The sequence below is a fragment of the Strix uralensis genome, chromosome 11 (genome assembly GCF_047716275.1).
Source record: "Strix uralensis isolate ZFMK-TIS-50842 chromosome 11, bStrUra1, whole genome shotgun sequence".
NCBI classification, from domain to species: domain Eukaryota; kingdom Metazoa; phylum Chordata; class Aves; order Strigiformes; family Strigidae; genus Strix; species Strix uralensis.
This window is the reverse complement of record NC_133982.1, coordinates 19,512,028-19,528,112: the sequence shown is the minus strand read 5'-3', so window position 1 is coordinate 19,528,112 and position 16,085 is coordinate 19,512,028. Positions and strand designations below refer to the sequence as shown.

The following is a 16,085-nucleotide window of genomic DNA, read 5'->3' as shown; positions in this document are numbered from 1 at the left end:
TCAAAAACTTCTCAGTTTTCCAGTGAGGTCAAGAGTTTAGAGTAGGGATGAATTATCAGGTGACCCTGGGTTTTTATTATTTATATTCTGGTGGCACTCAGAGGACCAGACTGAACTCAGCAGAGCTCCAAGGCCTCCTGTATTTCTGTGTGGTGCCTTGCAGAGCAGAACCGAGCCTGAAATCCAGGCTGATACTCATTCCTCTGCCAGTGCTCTGGGTATAGCCACAGGTTAATGAGAGCTTCAAACCTCAAAACTTTGATCGGAGGAACAGCAAGAGTACACCTTACACAACAGTTTTCAGACCACTCATGGCAAGTACTTTTACAACCTATTAATAACAGTTCCTTACACTTCAAAAAAGAAAAGTGGAATGTAATGTATTTATATCCTTTTCTCCTATCCCATGGGTTAAGCATGTTTTGCTTCTGTGCAACCCTTGTAAACTATGTAAGCAATTAAAACTTTTTTAATGCAGATATACTTTACTCACTCTGAAATGGAAATCTACAGTCACAACATTTAATTATCTTGAAAGAAAATTCATCCTCCTTCCAACTTTTTTTTAAAACTTGGCGGAGTATCTGGAGCTACAGATAAATATATTTACTGATGGAAAGCAAATCTGTTAAAAAATCCTGCTATTTTTTCCCCGACAGGTGAATAGAAAAGAACTTCAATTATGGAAGCAGGAATCCATGTTCTTTCATTATGTCTGGAGAGCACTTCATCTCTGCCACACTTTATATAAATACATTATGCAACATTATGCATTTCAAATAATGTTTTATCTATTCACTGATTTCATGAATTTCTTCTAGTACATTTACTTTTATTAACTCTTTTTCAACTAAAAAGCAACAGAGAAAAGTACTCATCCAATATTTTTCAATGAAGTGTGCAAGGACAAACAATGAGACCTCTGCCTACAAGACCACAGCACAGAAAGACCCACTGTGTCTAAAGCTGCTGCTAGGTGGAAACACTACATTAATGTATATTAGCATATCTTCACACAAATAAAGGCATGAGCATCCAGACAACTGGCAAATCACTATTTCCAGAGTAAGTACTTTTAGCAGTCTAATGCCAATAATTCACTTGGAACATTCAAACTCACATTTCATGGATAGAACCGAAGGTCATTTTGAAATGCTCTGCTCACTCATTTATTAAAGCAGATGGTAAAAAACATAATAAATCTACCTGCAAAGTGTCCCTGTCACTCAGACACACATTTCAGTATAGATCATCAAGGAGATCATATTTTTTTTAAGTAGTAATTGAGAAAGAATTTCAGATCAACTCTGAGCAGTATTTTAAGAGAGTAAAAACAATACTGCATTTGTAATTGTGTTGAGAAATTCTTGTAACCTCATTTTCCTCAATCTAAAACAAAGGTAATAACAGGCCAAGGGTTGGATTCATCTACTCTTAAAAGTCTGAAAGTCAAAGCTCATTATTTAAGGTAACTTTATAGATCACTAGAAGGGAAACAAAGCACCATCCTTGCACTACTATGCATTCCATGCTTAGAGGCACATCGAAAATATGTTGAGTAAACCTCTTTCTATAGGTGCCTTGCTCTCACCACTGACAACTCAGGCAGACCTGATCAGATGTCCAGTTTAGGTGGTTGTGGCTAGGCAGACTGAGTTTTTTTCTGCTCTTATGTTTAGCTTTTAATGTATAAAGACATGAGAGGCAAGGGTAGTTACTAAGTTTCAAGTAATAAGGAAAAACAAAAACTGTGTATTTTTTATATGAAAAAAGAAAAAAAACAAAGGCTAGAGGAATGGCCAAACCATAGGCTCAGTCATATCAGTCTCCAAAAACACCTGAAAGACAACATTCTGCAACAAATAGATCATCTGTCTATCAGGGTATAAACTGAAAAATTACTGTGTAGGTATCTTGAATCTCTAGAATGGCACATCAAAACAAGTGCAATGAATAATGTAACTTCTTACACAAAATAGCCTTCAAATATGTCTTCACAGTCCTGGAAGAACAAAACCAAGGTCACTGAGCTGATCACTCTAAAAGGATGTCTTCAAAAATTTCCAAGATATAAGCACAAGAAAAAAAAAATCAGCGGATCCACAGGAAAGCTCAACTAAGAGGGAGGAAAACTTCAGGCCCTTCAAATCAGAAGACTTTCCACTATACAACAGTCTGAAGGTGTGACAGACCTGCACATACATCAGTTTACCTTTCCACTTCACAGTTTCCCATGTCAAAGAGACCTATTGCAGCTTTCATAAAACCCTCGAGGGTGGACATACACTGCTAACAAAAGCAGTTAGCTTTCTAATATTTCTCTCCTGACACAACAGAATTAAGAGTTCTGCAGATGGAGAAATCAGGAGGGTTGGATCTCTTTCAAGCCACATAGCAAATACAGCAAAGAAACCAACTCCAAGGGCAACATCACCATGGAGCACCCAGAACCTGACCTGCCTCAGTGAGGGCAGCCAGAGAAGCAGTGAAGCACCTCACAGACCGTCTCAGTGTACAAACAGTGACACCAGAGCACTACAGGAGGACTTCAGGGACAGAGCTGACAAAGTGACTCCATTGCTCAACTGCAGCCAACTGGGTGTTGGAAGCTGTTACCAAAGTTGGATGGTTGCGCAGAAATATAAGCACTAGATTGTGGCTGTAAAAACTCTACTCGCAAACAGAGCAGCTCCCTGCTTGCAGGCTGCAAGATCTTCTGAGGAGACCATGGAATGGATCCGAGTTGCTTCACAAATTACTTCTAGTCATCCGTGAGCATCTAAAAGGACCAGATCTTTGATGATATTTTTATATTTATATAAAAAAAAAAAGGGTTGGTCAGAAAAGTTATCTCATGTTATCTCAAAAAACGAGGGTCAATCTGGGAAGGCAGAGCCAAAAAAAAAAAAAATCTGATGGAACAGTCAGCTGCTTCTCTGGCTAAGCACCTGAGAAGTTACCTGTCTGTGCATTCTTAGGGAAGAAAACAAGAGAAACAGTGGAAAAAAAAAGACCCATAAACTTCAATCTCAGATAGAAATATTGTGGTAGAGAGGTACTCCAGGGAGCCTATTACCATTAAAAAAAAAAAAAAAAAAAGGAGCATGCATTGGACACAGACCTAAAGGAAAAAAAAAAATAAATCAGAAGGGTAACCTGCAATTGTGTGAAGTTACATCAACATAAATTTAGGGCAGCCCCCTGAAAGTAAATGAAGCTATTCTGTTGTAGCATAAACTAGTACGAAAGCCCAGCACTGCAGAAGCAGGTGTCAAGTTGGTTATATATATTTAAAAAAAAAAAAAAAAAAAAAAAGACATGCTGGGTCAACAGTCATAAAGATCACATTTCCAGGCTCATCTACACCCACGTCCAGACACATGTTAACACTGATGTTCACAGAAGTGTTTCAGCAGCAACTAACATTAGGAAACAAGCTGTTCTCTTTCTGAGATTGGACCTTCTGAGAGTGGACTTTCCTTTTGGCAACAGAAAGAAAACAAGTGTTGCTTACTTTACCCAAAATTAAAACATGAGCATAAGGGTATAATGTTCAGAAAGTAAAGCAAGGTCAGGCTGAATGTTCATGAAAATCATCTATAACCATCAAGGCAGTGTTCTGAAAAAAAATAATTTAGAAGTTCCTTAGTGTCAAATAGAAATCACTTTGCTGCTGCAAAAATACACACAGTATTTAATTTCAAAGTTAGAAAGTTACCTAGAGATCTGCCAAAGAACACAGAAATGCTATTAAAATAAAACCCAGCACAACAGTCACAATCTTTAGTGGATATTCTTCCAGTTATATGACACCTAACAGCTCTTGTCATGCCTGGGCGCAGTCCTGATCCTGCCACTAATACTCATGTTCATCTTGGGGATCCCTGAGGAGCCACACTAATCCAAGGACAATCTCAGTGCTCAATGTAAAAGCAGCAGAATTAGTCCCTCCATTTCTGTCCAGAATTAATTTCACTGCTGAACCCTCCAAGCTTGGATATTACACTTTCCTCCAACACCGTGTGTAGGTTGCCCCCAAAAGATTCAGAGATCTTTTTGAAATAAATGGCAATCTGCAAATGTACATTAAAAATACAGGGATAAAATACAGGGATTTATTTCCAATAAATTTCATGTTCATCTTAAACTTTGTTATAGAGATTAGTATAAGAAACACCTACTGTGCAGTTCACAAAGCAAAACACAAGAAACAAACTAAATGCTGCACAAGGATACCTTGAAAGCGCACGTGAACCACAATCACAGCAAGCATTACTGGACAGTGCAACACGCCAGGATGAACCTGGACTTCTCTTTTTAGGCAAAGCGTTACTAAACCACAGCTCTTAATCCCAAACTCTAAATCTCGAGCCCCACCCCAGATCCACCACATGAAATGCAGCTCTAACCTGTCTCTGACACAAATTTGTGACTTGCGGAGACACCCCCAGAGGAGCGCAGCCGATTTGGCCAGGTGTCTCCACAGCCTGCAGCACACAGCTCTGGAGATGGTGTTTCCTGCTCTGCTCCTCTCCAGAAACCACAGCCATACATCTTGCTGGGAAGCTTTGAAATACAACCAGACGCTGTGCATGACAAGACTTTGTAAATCCATTTTACAAAAGGTCCTATTAACCACACTATTTTCAGCCACTCGGGCATCATGGGCTATAATCCCCTCACCTACACACACCAGACACAGACAAGGCCAGGTTTAAATCCGAAGTTTACTGAAGAAATGCTTTTCCCGACTTCAGTGGACTTCGAATCCCTGACATTAACTTTAACGACCAGTTCCAGGTTTGCTATTACATGTCAGGTACCACTGAGCATGCTCTCCACAAGGCTCTTTTATCCTTCAGTATCTACTGTAATAAACAGGATTAAAGTCAGATACCAGCATCTGATTAAACGAATGAGATTCTACTTTTATCAATACAAATGCGACAGCTTTCCAACCGTTAATCCATAGAACGACTGAGATGTCAATCACCTCCAAGTAAATGTGGATCTAAGGCTAAATACAGAATTATGAACATGCCCTCTCCTATGAACAGCATTGTACGCAGAGATTTTAAATGTTCTAAGAAAGCAGATTTCAAAAACTTCTTTGGAAACTGTATTTTTCCATACCCTGAAGTCATACGGGAGTTAGATGCGTCTCAGCAAAAAGGTTTTGATTGCAGTCAATTGCAAAGGGGATTTTCTGCCTAGCACAGAGACATTTAAGAATAAACTAAACCATGTCTCTTACTTTAGAATATGCCAATAAAAATATAAAGCCATCATGTAGCCAAAAATATTTCACAGAAACACCTATGCTAAAAATCTAGCTGTATATTCAGTCACTGCTTTTACATGTTAATTACAGAGATTGTAAAACAGAGCTCACTCGCAGAGAATATAAAAAATAAAACATTTTCATTGTTCCTGATAACTCTGTTTATACTGTTTTACTTGCATTCCACTGCCAGATACTTTAAATAGACTTCACATCAGAAAGATCTACTGTACAGAGAGGAAATGCAGAAAAGCAAAAACATTCCTTTCCATGCTCTTAACAGAATTACGATAACAAATAAATCACAAAATATCATAAATCCCACCTTTAAGGAAGACTTACAGAGATGCTATTTCTTTCCCGTGAACAAAACCTTCTTGGAGAGAAATTTTATCCGCATATAAGAAGTGTCAGAAACCTCTGGGAAGAAATGTAGCAGCATTGGTATTCTGCTCAGAAAATGTCATCACAGATCTGTTTACCTTAACTGTGGACCATGATTCAGCCGGTGACAACCGTCTTGCATACTGATCAATTTATTTGCAGCAAAATTACTAACATTTTCTACTTTAACCATTTAGGTTCTGGAAACAGCTACTAAGACAGGAAGGGCTTTTATGAATAATATATAAATCCTACTTAAGTAAAAAATTTCCCCTCCACCACAATACCCTGTACTTTGGGCTGTGGGGGGGGTCCCCCCATAATCTTAAAGAAAAATTAGGGCATGTGGTGAGTACTTACTAGAGAAGCACTCCCTTTTTTAAAATCAAAATCAGAGCTTTATCATCCATCTGCATCACAGGTGCATGTTAAGTATACACGAAGGGCGAAGGGAGATGACGCAATTAAGCTGATCATTTGGGGGGACTGGCTAGTCAGCAGAGACAGTGACCAACCATTTAGGAGAGTGGCCTAACTGGTGGTCTAGAGGCCAAATCCGGTTAACTTGCTCACTGCCTTTTCTGCTGTGACTGGAGGAGATGCCAAAGTTAGTGCAATGTAACAAATCTAAGAGACATCTACCGTATGTCCCATCAGTAGACTGGGGAGAGCAGGATTTGAAGCCAAAGAGGTGAAATCCTCTATGATGCCCCCACACTTCACTGTTGTGTCGACACAACCCATCTGTGGAACCCTGGAATCTCAGTACAAACCATAATTTTTTGCGTGCCCTGAAGTTCAACAACACCATAGGGATGTACAGAAGAAGGTGGGATGCAGACAGAATTAGAAGTAGACCTTGGCAAAGAGAGTTTTAGTCTACTTTAGGGGAATTCTTACTCTAAGTGCTCAGCTTGAGGGACAAAGCAAGACAGATCCCGGCAGGATGAGCAGCTGACACTGAAAATCAGGGTCCTCTGAAGCATCCAAAACTAGGCATGCAGAACATATGACACCCAAAAACCCAGCTGTGGAAACATCAATCTTACGGTTTCTAACACCAAAAATTATTTCACACAGTACTCCTAAGTGATTTTGAATGCTACTTTGACAATACTTCTTATTCTTATTTCCAATTTTCATGCTAATCACCTTCATTCCGTCATGTCTGGTAATTCCATTCATCCAGATCTACCCTTGTGGTTGAGGAACAACAATTTCCACAGACGTCAGGGCATAAGAAAAGGATGTGGAGCGCATTCCTGCTCACTGCCTATGCCTTCTCTGCCTGAACAACCAACAACCCACATACAACTGAATAAACTCAGAATGGCCTTTAGCATGATCCATCTACTGCAGAGATTGTTATAGACTAAAAATTCAACTTGAGGCACAGACAGAAGATGCACATTACTACCTAAGGTTAGGTTGGGAAGAGGGGAAAGGGTAGCTTAGCTGCTTCTTCATTCCTATCTTCCTGACAAGTGGCATGGCACCAATTCACCTTCACACGTATGCCCATGCATTTTTCCTTAGCTATTTTTCCACTTCTCATTCATAATTCCTTGTTATCTCTTCTCGATCTATTCAGCCTCTGGCTTAGATGAACTGTTTCTTGTACTTCCTCTAATAAGCCAATACATCCAACTGCTGACAAGTCCTGCCAAACTATGACCATTCCCCTCAAGAAAAAGAGCTTGCTGGAGTTCAAAATAAGGAGAAAAGATTAAAAAAGAGGCCTTAATGGCTCTTGTTCTTAAAGTGCGTCTCTAGTCTTGGAAAATAATAAACCCCCTCAGAATTAAAACAAGGCTTGTATCTGCACTGCAGAATGAACTTGAAGACTGTCACCTGAACCTAAGTGCCTGGCCTGCCTCTAAAATTTGATAAATCATTTTCACTGCGGAAGTGGGGGCTTTAACTCAAGCAGAACAGTGCCTAGGTCTCCACCACAATTACAACGAACAGACGTATTAGAAGAAAAGCACTTCTCACACCCAAAGTCTGGAAGTAAACCAAAAAGTGGGCTAGAAGCACATCCAAGGACCTGGACTAGCCTTGCACTGAAAACACAACCTGAGCCTCCAACACTTGGCAAGTGTCTCAGGTATAAATAGTCACAAGTGGGGAAAGCGCACAGGCAAATCGGGCAGGGAAGTAGGGCAGCTACTGTAAAAGGCCAGTTGCAGAGAGGATGAAAATCTGGCTTTGAAAGGCTGTTTCAGGATTGATGGAACCTTTATTAAAAGAAGAGAGGCAGGTCCTTAGCTTACATGAAGGGTCACAGTGAAACTGCAGTCAACAGCAGCAGGATCATTTATGCTGTCTGAGTGTGACCCCACCTGGTCTTAGGCTATTATATACATGATCACACACTGATACAAGATAATTCTTCACTTAATTGTTTTCTGCCTTAATTTGCCCTGGTTTTATTGATATTATTTCATCTGATATTAGTGACACGTGGCAAAAGTACTAAATAAACTGCCAAAAAATTAGGCTCCCCAAACTATGCATCATTTCCATTTGAAATGAATGGTGATCCTTCCTCCTCCTCTGACATTTTGCATTTGCCAAAAATAACTGCATAATTATAAGTTGTGTGCAAGAAACAGAAGGTAACATTCAAAGCTATTTTCCATAATTTTTACTTAGCATCAGAACTAGCAAATAATGTATATGGCTGTTCTGTTATGCAGAAGCGGCCAAAGCTAACCCATTAATGAACTCACAAAAACCGTATGAGCACACACCCAGCCTGGGCAAACAAACATGATGAAAAAATAATAAAGTGTAATGACTTTCCTTCAAGTTTCTCAGAGACAGATCATGCTCAGTCCATTAACTCTTCATTTAACAAGGCTGTTTCATTTAGCTTGTTTTGGTTGGCATTCAATTAAAAATTCAAATACAGGACTTTTTTTTCCCTTTTTAAAACAGAACACTTGTTATATTTCATCCAGAAAAACACCAGGAGGTAAAGTGGAAGCTGCAAGACAAGCTAAAGCTACACTGAAGTCAGGCACAATAATAATGAATTAGGCAAAACACCTGCACATGGCTCTGCCCCACAAGATTATCACTGGTTATTTGTTAAAAGGGCTTCATAAGATTTGTTGCTCAGTAGAAAAGCAAAGAGCCAACTGGGTAACTCTCAATGTGTCCCAGTGCAAGTTAAAATACAACCCACAACACCATACCATCAGCTTTGCTGTGATCCAGCTATGGCCAAGTACTGTCACATCTGCCTCTGCATTGCTAAGACTTGCTGAGATTGGACTTCTGTCACACAGAAAGAAAAACCATCCAACCATTCCACCTCTCCTGCCTTGCTCAACATCATGTCCCTTGCTGGCCATCCTCATGACTACACGTATAAAACACAACAGCTAAACCTAGATTCCCTCTCCCATTGCATTGCTTGTCCCCTCTTGGGAGCCACCCCAAGCCTGTCCACTCCTCAAGCGCAATGTGAAACTTTCAGCTATCATCAAATTGTCCCACAACTTGCCCCTTTTCACCTTTTTCATCTTCCCACACTCTTACTACATTTGGCGAGCCTTCCTGACCAGTCACAACTATCTCTGCATGTCCCAAATTCCCTGCAATGGGAAGCTGTGGCTGTTAAAGTTTATACGGGTTTTAGTAGAGCCTGTCCAAAACTGCGGAAAAGAAATCCACCGAGTGCTACAAAATATAATGTCATGCCTGGCTCAAAAAGCCTCTGAGTCACAGATGGCTGGAGGGTGGGAAGGTACCCAGGGGAAGCACCATACATGCTTGCTCGGATTTTAAACTCTTTCAAGCACCTGCTTTTGGCCAGTGCTGGAAAAGGCATGCTGAGCTTCAAAAATCTTTCTTTTGGGACAAGACAGCCAGTTTTTAGATCATGAGAAAGGGACGCAACATTTCTCAAGTGTGCTTCTTCTACAAAGGTAAGAAATTAGTCAACTAACACTATTAAATCATTTCATTAACAATCAAATCAAGCATTTCCATATATGCCCTTGCTCTAGATCACCAATTACTAGGTTTATATCATCATGGCTATTTGTCCTTCCCCAAACTCCTCATCTTGTTTCATTTCCCTGTTCTATGAGATAACTGGGGAAAGATGTTTACAAGCTACCGTCCTTTGATAAATTCCTATGCAATTGTTTTATGATAAATAAATAATAGCAATGAGTGCAAATAAACTACTGAGCTGTTACTGTGTCATCACTTGAGCCTTCATTTTATTCATTCATCTTCATATTACTTATTTTAAAATAATATTTCTATTATCTTGTATCAAGAAGTCTGGCTTTTTACTATCTAGCAATTTTTTTCCAGCAACAGAAGCTGGTTTAGATTTAAAGCAATTCTCAGTGCTTGATCACAAATCTATTTTGTTCACGTACAAATTCAACTGTCAATTTGCAGAAATTGTTTTGAAACTGCTATTAAAATACTTACAATGGTGTACACAAGAAAAACCCCACCGAGATCAATACTGTGGCTCTCCAGAGTTTACATCATAACAAGATGACAGGGCTCTAAACTATCAACTACACAGAACGTACTGAATAGCTGTAAATATGCAATGAAATAAAGGTAATAGCTAATAAATTAGCCTACAACATTGACCAAAATTGATTTTAACCAAATGCAGATCAGGGGTAGCCTAGCTTTCCTAGGAATCCAAAGCCTTCTCTCGACTATTTTACTTTTCCTCTCTACCCAGAAATGCACAGAATTCACATGGAAGTCATTTTATGTGACTTGAGAGCCATCACTCGATTCCTGTTCATATTTTCGGTTAACTACAATAGTCAGCTATCAGATTTCATGAGCATGCAAGGCACTATTTATGACTAAAACTTTTGGTTCAAGTTGGAAGAACTTTGACAAGATATTTCTTAAATAATGAGCAGAGCTGTTTTTGTGAATAAACTCATTCCTGCTCCGCTCTTATAATTGTTTCACATAAATATTCTTATAATTAATTTTCATTGAGGTGGACAAGCACAGTAAGCATTGTCTAAGTTCACAAGTGCAATTAGTCATAAAATTTATCCTAAATTTAAAAATTTGAAAATGCAAGGAACCAGACCAAGACAGAGCATGGGTCAGTTACCAGGAGAAATCATCTCTGGTAGTCATCTTATTGAGCCAAGTCATGGAGTGGCTGGTAAGGAAGACCATGAAAGATCTGCACATACTATTTCTAAGGAAGTGGTGACTGTCAAACTACATCTGACTAAAGCAACCACTACTGCTCTGGTGGTGGCCCACAAGCCACACTGCAAGCCACTGACCAAGCTGGGGTCAAAGACTTGAGGCCTTTGTGACGCACCCACACATACAGAGACATCCACATCAGCTGCAGAAGTCTCAAGAACACAGTCCAACTACAAAGATGTAAAATTTAGACCACTCTAAATTATTTGTTAAAAATTACTTACTCATGTCCTTCAAATTCCTTTATTATGACAAAGCGGGTTTTTTTAAGTGTGCCTCAGAAGGGTATGTTAATTCTAAATTACATTCAGAACAGCAACTTGCATTACCAAATACTTAATTATCAGTATATTTACAGCGTCCTTGGGCACTGTTGGGTAATCAGAATGCTATTGTTTTCATTAAACAGTATTTTATTGATAGCACTAATGACTTTGGTTCTGCTTGATCAACAAGCAAATGATGCTTATTTCATGTTACGATAATTAATTGGCCTTTCAGGTGTTTCCACATCCCATTTTATTACCAAGAATAAGAATATTTATGTGAAACACCCTAAAAAGACTATCACTGTGCATCACAAAACATGTTCTCAAAATAGGGTGTGGTTCAGTACTTCTCCCTTTCCTCACAATTTCTAATGCAACGTTCTCTGTCTAAAAATTGGGGGGGAAAAAATACCACATTTAACTCCATTTCAAAAACCCAGCCTGAGCCTTGCATGTTAAATATTCAGTTCATTTATCCCTTACCAAACTTCCAGTAAGTCAAAGGAGATTTTCTGATTAACATTTCTTTCATTTTTTTTGCTCTATAGATGGAAGAAAACAGCTAGCCTCACTTTCCCATAGCAGCAACAAGGATCAAAAACTTCATATGACTCAAACAAGATGTACAAGTGAATAGACTGCTTGTGTAATCTATTACTCCAAACCATTATTCTTCCAAACTCCAGGCCCTGTTTATGAAGCACTATAGTCCAGTCTTCAGACCACAGAAAAGGGCTGTGGATAAGAAAATTCCAGATTCAAATTGAACTGGACCTTGAAGAGCCACCTCAAGAGTATACCAGTCTTCCCACATTCAACTGGCACCTACCAGAGATCTGGATGTGTTCAGTTTAACCTCCCACAGAGGACAACCTTCAGAACATCTGAAGTCTTAGCTGCTCTGACATACCAACCCATATTAGCAGCCACCCTCATCTTTGAATATGAGTTTTCCAAAACCTGAATTTTTCTGCAAGCTAAAAATAGTTACAGATAAAGGTCTTAGTGATTTTTCTACCTTTCACTGCCCCAGGATCATTAATTACACTTTTTAGAACATTCTGCCTTTTATGTAATTTTACATGTTGTATCTTTCATGTCTGCAAATACCAAAAAAAAAAAAAAAATAATAAAAGCCCACAGGCTCTTGGATGTTCAAAGGTAACTGCATCTACTTTTTTTGCATTACTTTCTAGAATTTTTCATTCCCACAAATGATCCAAATAGAACACCCCAACATTATGGCATAATGGAAACCTTCATTGGCATATAGTAAATACAAAATACTGGTCTGCTCTGCTACAGAAGATTCATTAGTGGTACTTTAGGTTTATTACACACCCAAGAATTTGTCATGAATTTTGGAACACTTTTTTCCGCTTAAATTCTTCACAGAGCTATTCCCTGAACAGCTTTTATAATATTGAATCTCATACTTTGCATTTTAAAATTACCAGTTTTAAAATAAGAGAGAAAATGATGTTTCCAGGTAAGCTCTACTAGGCTTTCAAGAAGCAATCAGCTATAATGGCCATGCTCTTACTGCTTTTTCAGGATTACAAAATACAAGAATTCACTGGATGTTCTACCACTGAACTACTAAACAAATTAAAACATATAACAACAAAGCATTATTCTTCCATGTCCCCATATTCATATTAAACATGATTTGACATCCATTACAAGCCACTTGTTCCCAAAAGCACACAGACAGTTCTGTGGATATATCAAATACAGAAGTGAAAAACGATACTGAAAAAACCCTCACTATAAACAAACTGGATGTTTGTCAAAAAACAAGCTGAGTATTTGTCTGTAAATATTGACCAAACTAAGTTTTTTGCTTTGATATTTGCTGACTGAAGAGCAGCACAGACAAGTACAAAGGACATATAAAATTAGTCTGAATGCCAAACTTTGCAATCAGGTTCCAGCTACTACAGGGACTCTACGCAACAAAGCAAACAACTAGTGGCAGCCTAATGCACTTACCAAGAAACCACTACACATACGTTATCATTACATTTCAACATTAGAAAGAATCACGATTTGATTTCCGAAAATGTATTTACATCCAATGACAGCTCATTGACTTGATTTAAAGAGCCGTTTGAGTTAACACACTAACCAAATACCCCCCTATAATGCATTTTCCTACTTTTAAAATTCAACTCCCAAACACACAACAAACACTTGAAAACTATCTCATAATTTACACTCTGTGAAACTGTATGTTTCATATAGTTTGATCATTTCTTTTGTATACGAAACAATGAATATTTTGATCTCAATCTTACTTCAAACTATAACTCGCTGAGAACAAACTAATGTGTTTTCAAAGGCAAATTAAGTGACAAAAGCAACCATAAGTCTAGATATCAAGAAGTTGTAAAGCCTATATTAAGACTTTAAAGCTAGGTGGATTGTTGGTAGTTCAGCACTGAAATGGCTATCCATCTATGCTCATGTGTATACTTTGCCAAGACACTTAAAAAGCACATTACCCCAACATCATACCTACTGTATAAAGAAAATACAAATTAACAGTTAGTCATGTGCCTGGAATAAATAATATCTGCTGTTTCCAAGAAGAAAGAAGCTATATGTTCCGCTTTTTTATCTCCCCTTCTTCCCAAAGGGAGAAAAAATCTTTGCTAATCCAACATAAATGTGGTTGCAATAAAAGTCTGTTATTAAAACATTATGAATGAGTACATCACAATAAAAAAAAATAATATTCTCTGCTTGCTCCAGGATAGGTACTCCATACTCTCCTACAAATATGTCATTTTATAACAGACGCATATGAAAAAAGCATCCCAGAATACACAGTCTTACAAACAGGACATGCATACTGGAGGTAAGAGAAAGGGAAACAAAAATCAGATGACTTAACTGTGGCATGGGGATATTACTTGTGAGAGGTTAAGTAGAAAGTCTGTAGTAAATCTGAACCCTGTCCAGTGCCTGTACCACAAGACTGTCTTCATTCCCTGGTCAGTTCTCAGACATGAGATAGCCAGCCGGCGATAAAAGTGAAAAATGCAGGCAGCTTGTAAGAGCCAAGAATTTTCCTGCACAGTGAGAATTTATTGGTTTCTGAAGTTCTTACTCATAATTACCAGTCATTTTAAATTTAGCAATGATGAAAGAACATTTTGTCCTTAAGACCATCTTGAAAAAGCAATAAGGGTTTTAGGTGGAGCCACAATGAGCTCTGGAGCTGAAGTCAGATACAACATTAACCTCCAGACATAACACTCTAAGAGATGGAGCCATGACTCTGCGTACCCTGAAACATTTACCACATGTATGCCCTTGCTAGAGCAAAGTGAGGACTGGCGTGCTGCCTGCGTCTTATTCAGTTCTGCCAAGGGCAGAAAGGCTTTTGCACATCATCAGTAGATGAGGCAGAACCAATTCCTTAATGTCACATCAACCTTTTCATCAAAGTAGTCAGATACTACTTTAGAGAAGGAATAAAAAGGCATGTGCCAGCTATGAGACTAATGAATAGTTTTCCTCAAGCAAAACATAATTCAGCATGAACTTCATGTTAATGTTCTTTCCACCCACTCACACAATCCAACTGATTCTACTCAACCAAAATGCCAACAAGTAAAACCACCCATCTTTTAATTCAGCTATTGTACCCCAGCACTAAGATTTTGTTTTACAGTACCATTCTACAGCTGCCTAATCTCAAACATTACTTACATAGTTACATGGCCTCCTTTTTAAAAACATGCATAGAATCTGGAGGGAGAAACACAAGTAACAAAAGGGAAAACTTTGGAGAGCAAAAGTTATTCAGACTGGCAGCTTTCACTAAAATGTTGAAAACCATCATAAGCCTCAGTCCCATTTACAGTTCAGAATCAAAAGGCTTAAGAAGCAGAAGGAGGACACAACTAAAAAAAAATTATTAAGTACTGAGTCAGGAAACAATTTTGAAACATATGATGTTAGTCTGGTTGAAGAGTGAAGGAGTATCAAGATATATTTAACCAGAATATTACTACATCTCAGAAAGGCACAAGTTCATTTGTTGTATCAGGAAGACATCACAGAGTACAGCAAGTCCAGAAACACTCGGTTTAATTTAGAAGAAACAAACCCAACAGCTGTGATCATTCAAGAACTAAGTCTCAAGCTTAAATAAACTACAAGGAGCCCCAAAGACTCATATAACCTAAGTACTTCACAATGCCTATCAACAACAAAGAAGGAAGAAAATTCTCTATTGCTGTTTTATTCTGTAAGCATCCAGAATGAAAATTTTATACTTTATTCTAAAATGTCTGTAATGGACTATTTTTGAATAGAGGTTCCATGCAGCACAAGTCTGATCTAGCACGTTTTGTTCTTAGTGAGAATCCAGTCCAGCCTCACCTATGTAACAATGAGAAACAGTTTCACTTGGACCAACCTTAACTCATAGATGCAGAGAACTGCTGGCAGAGAATCTACAGAGACATTACACATTTTTTAAGGCCTTGTGCAGCAACTGTGAAATCTGGATTCTGCAGGCCTCAACACGTGGCATTTGGGGAAGACTGCTACGTTGATTTAAGACATTCTTCATTCCAGCAGTCCGCTGTCCTCTTTGCTGGAGATCACCACCACGACGAGAGAGCCAGGAGAATAGAACATGTCCTCAACACCTCAACCGCGAATGGTTATCGCTCAGAGATGGAGCTCAAACCCACTCCCACGAGCCTTTAAGGCAGAGAGGGCTGTGGTGGAGCAGAGCCCCGCGCCCTTTCAGCACCATGGATGGTAACGCCCAGGGCCGGCCGGCCAGGAGGCCCCGCCGCACCGCGCGCCTCTTCCCCCCAAACTCTGCCTCGCAGCCAGCGAAGGGCTCAACATCCCCAGAGTTATTTTCACAGAAACTCTGGTCTGATAAGATGCCTACAGGAAAGGAGCTG

At 38.9% G+C, this 16,085-nt stretch overlaps 1 protein-coding gene across 5 annotated transcripts in view; it reads right to left on the bottom strand.

The window, feature by feature from the left end:
* Positions 1-16,085, bottom strand: part of ARNT2 (aryl hydrocarbon receptor nuclear translocator 2) — a 104,949-nt gene that overhangs the window by 80,381 nt on the left and 8,483 nt on the right. The window lies entirely within an intron of this gene.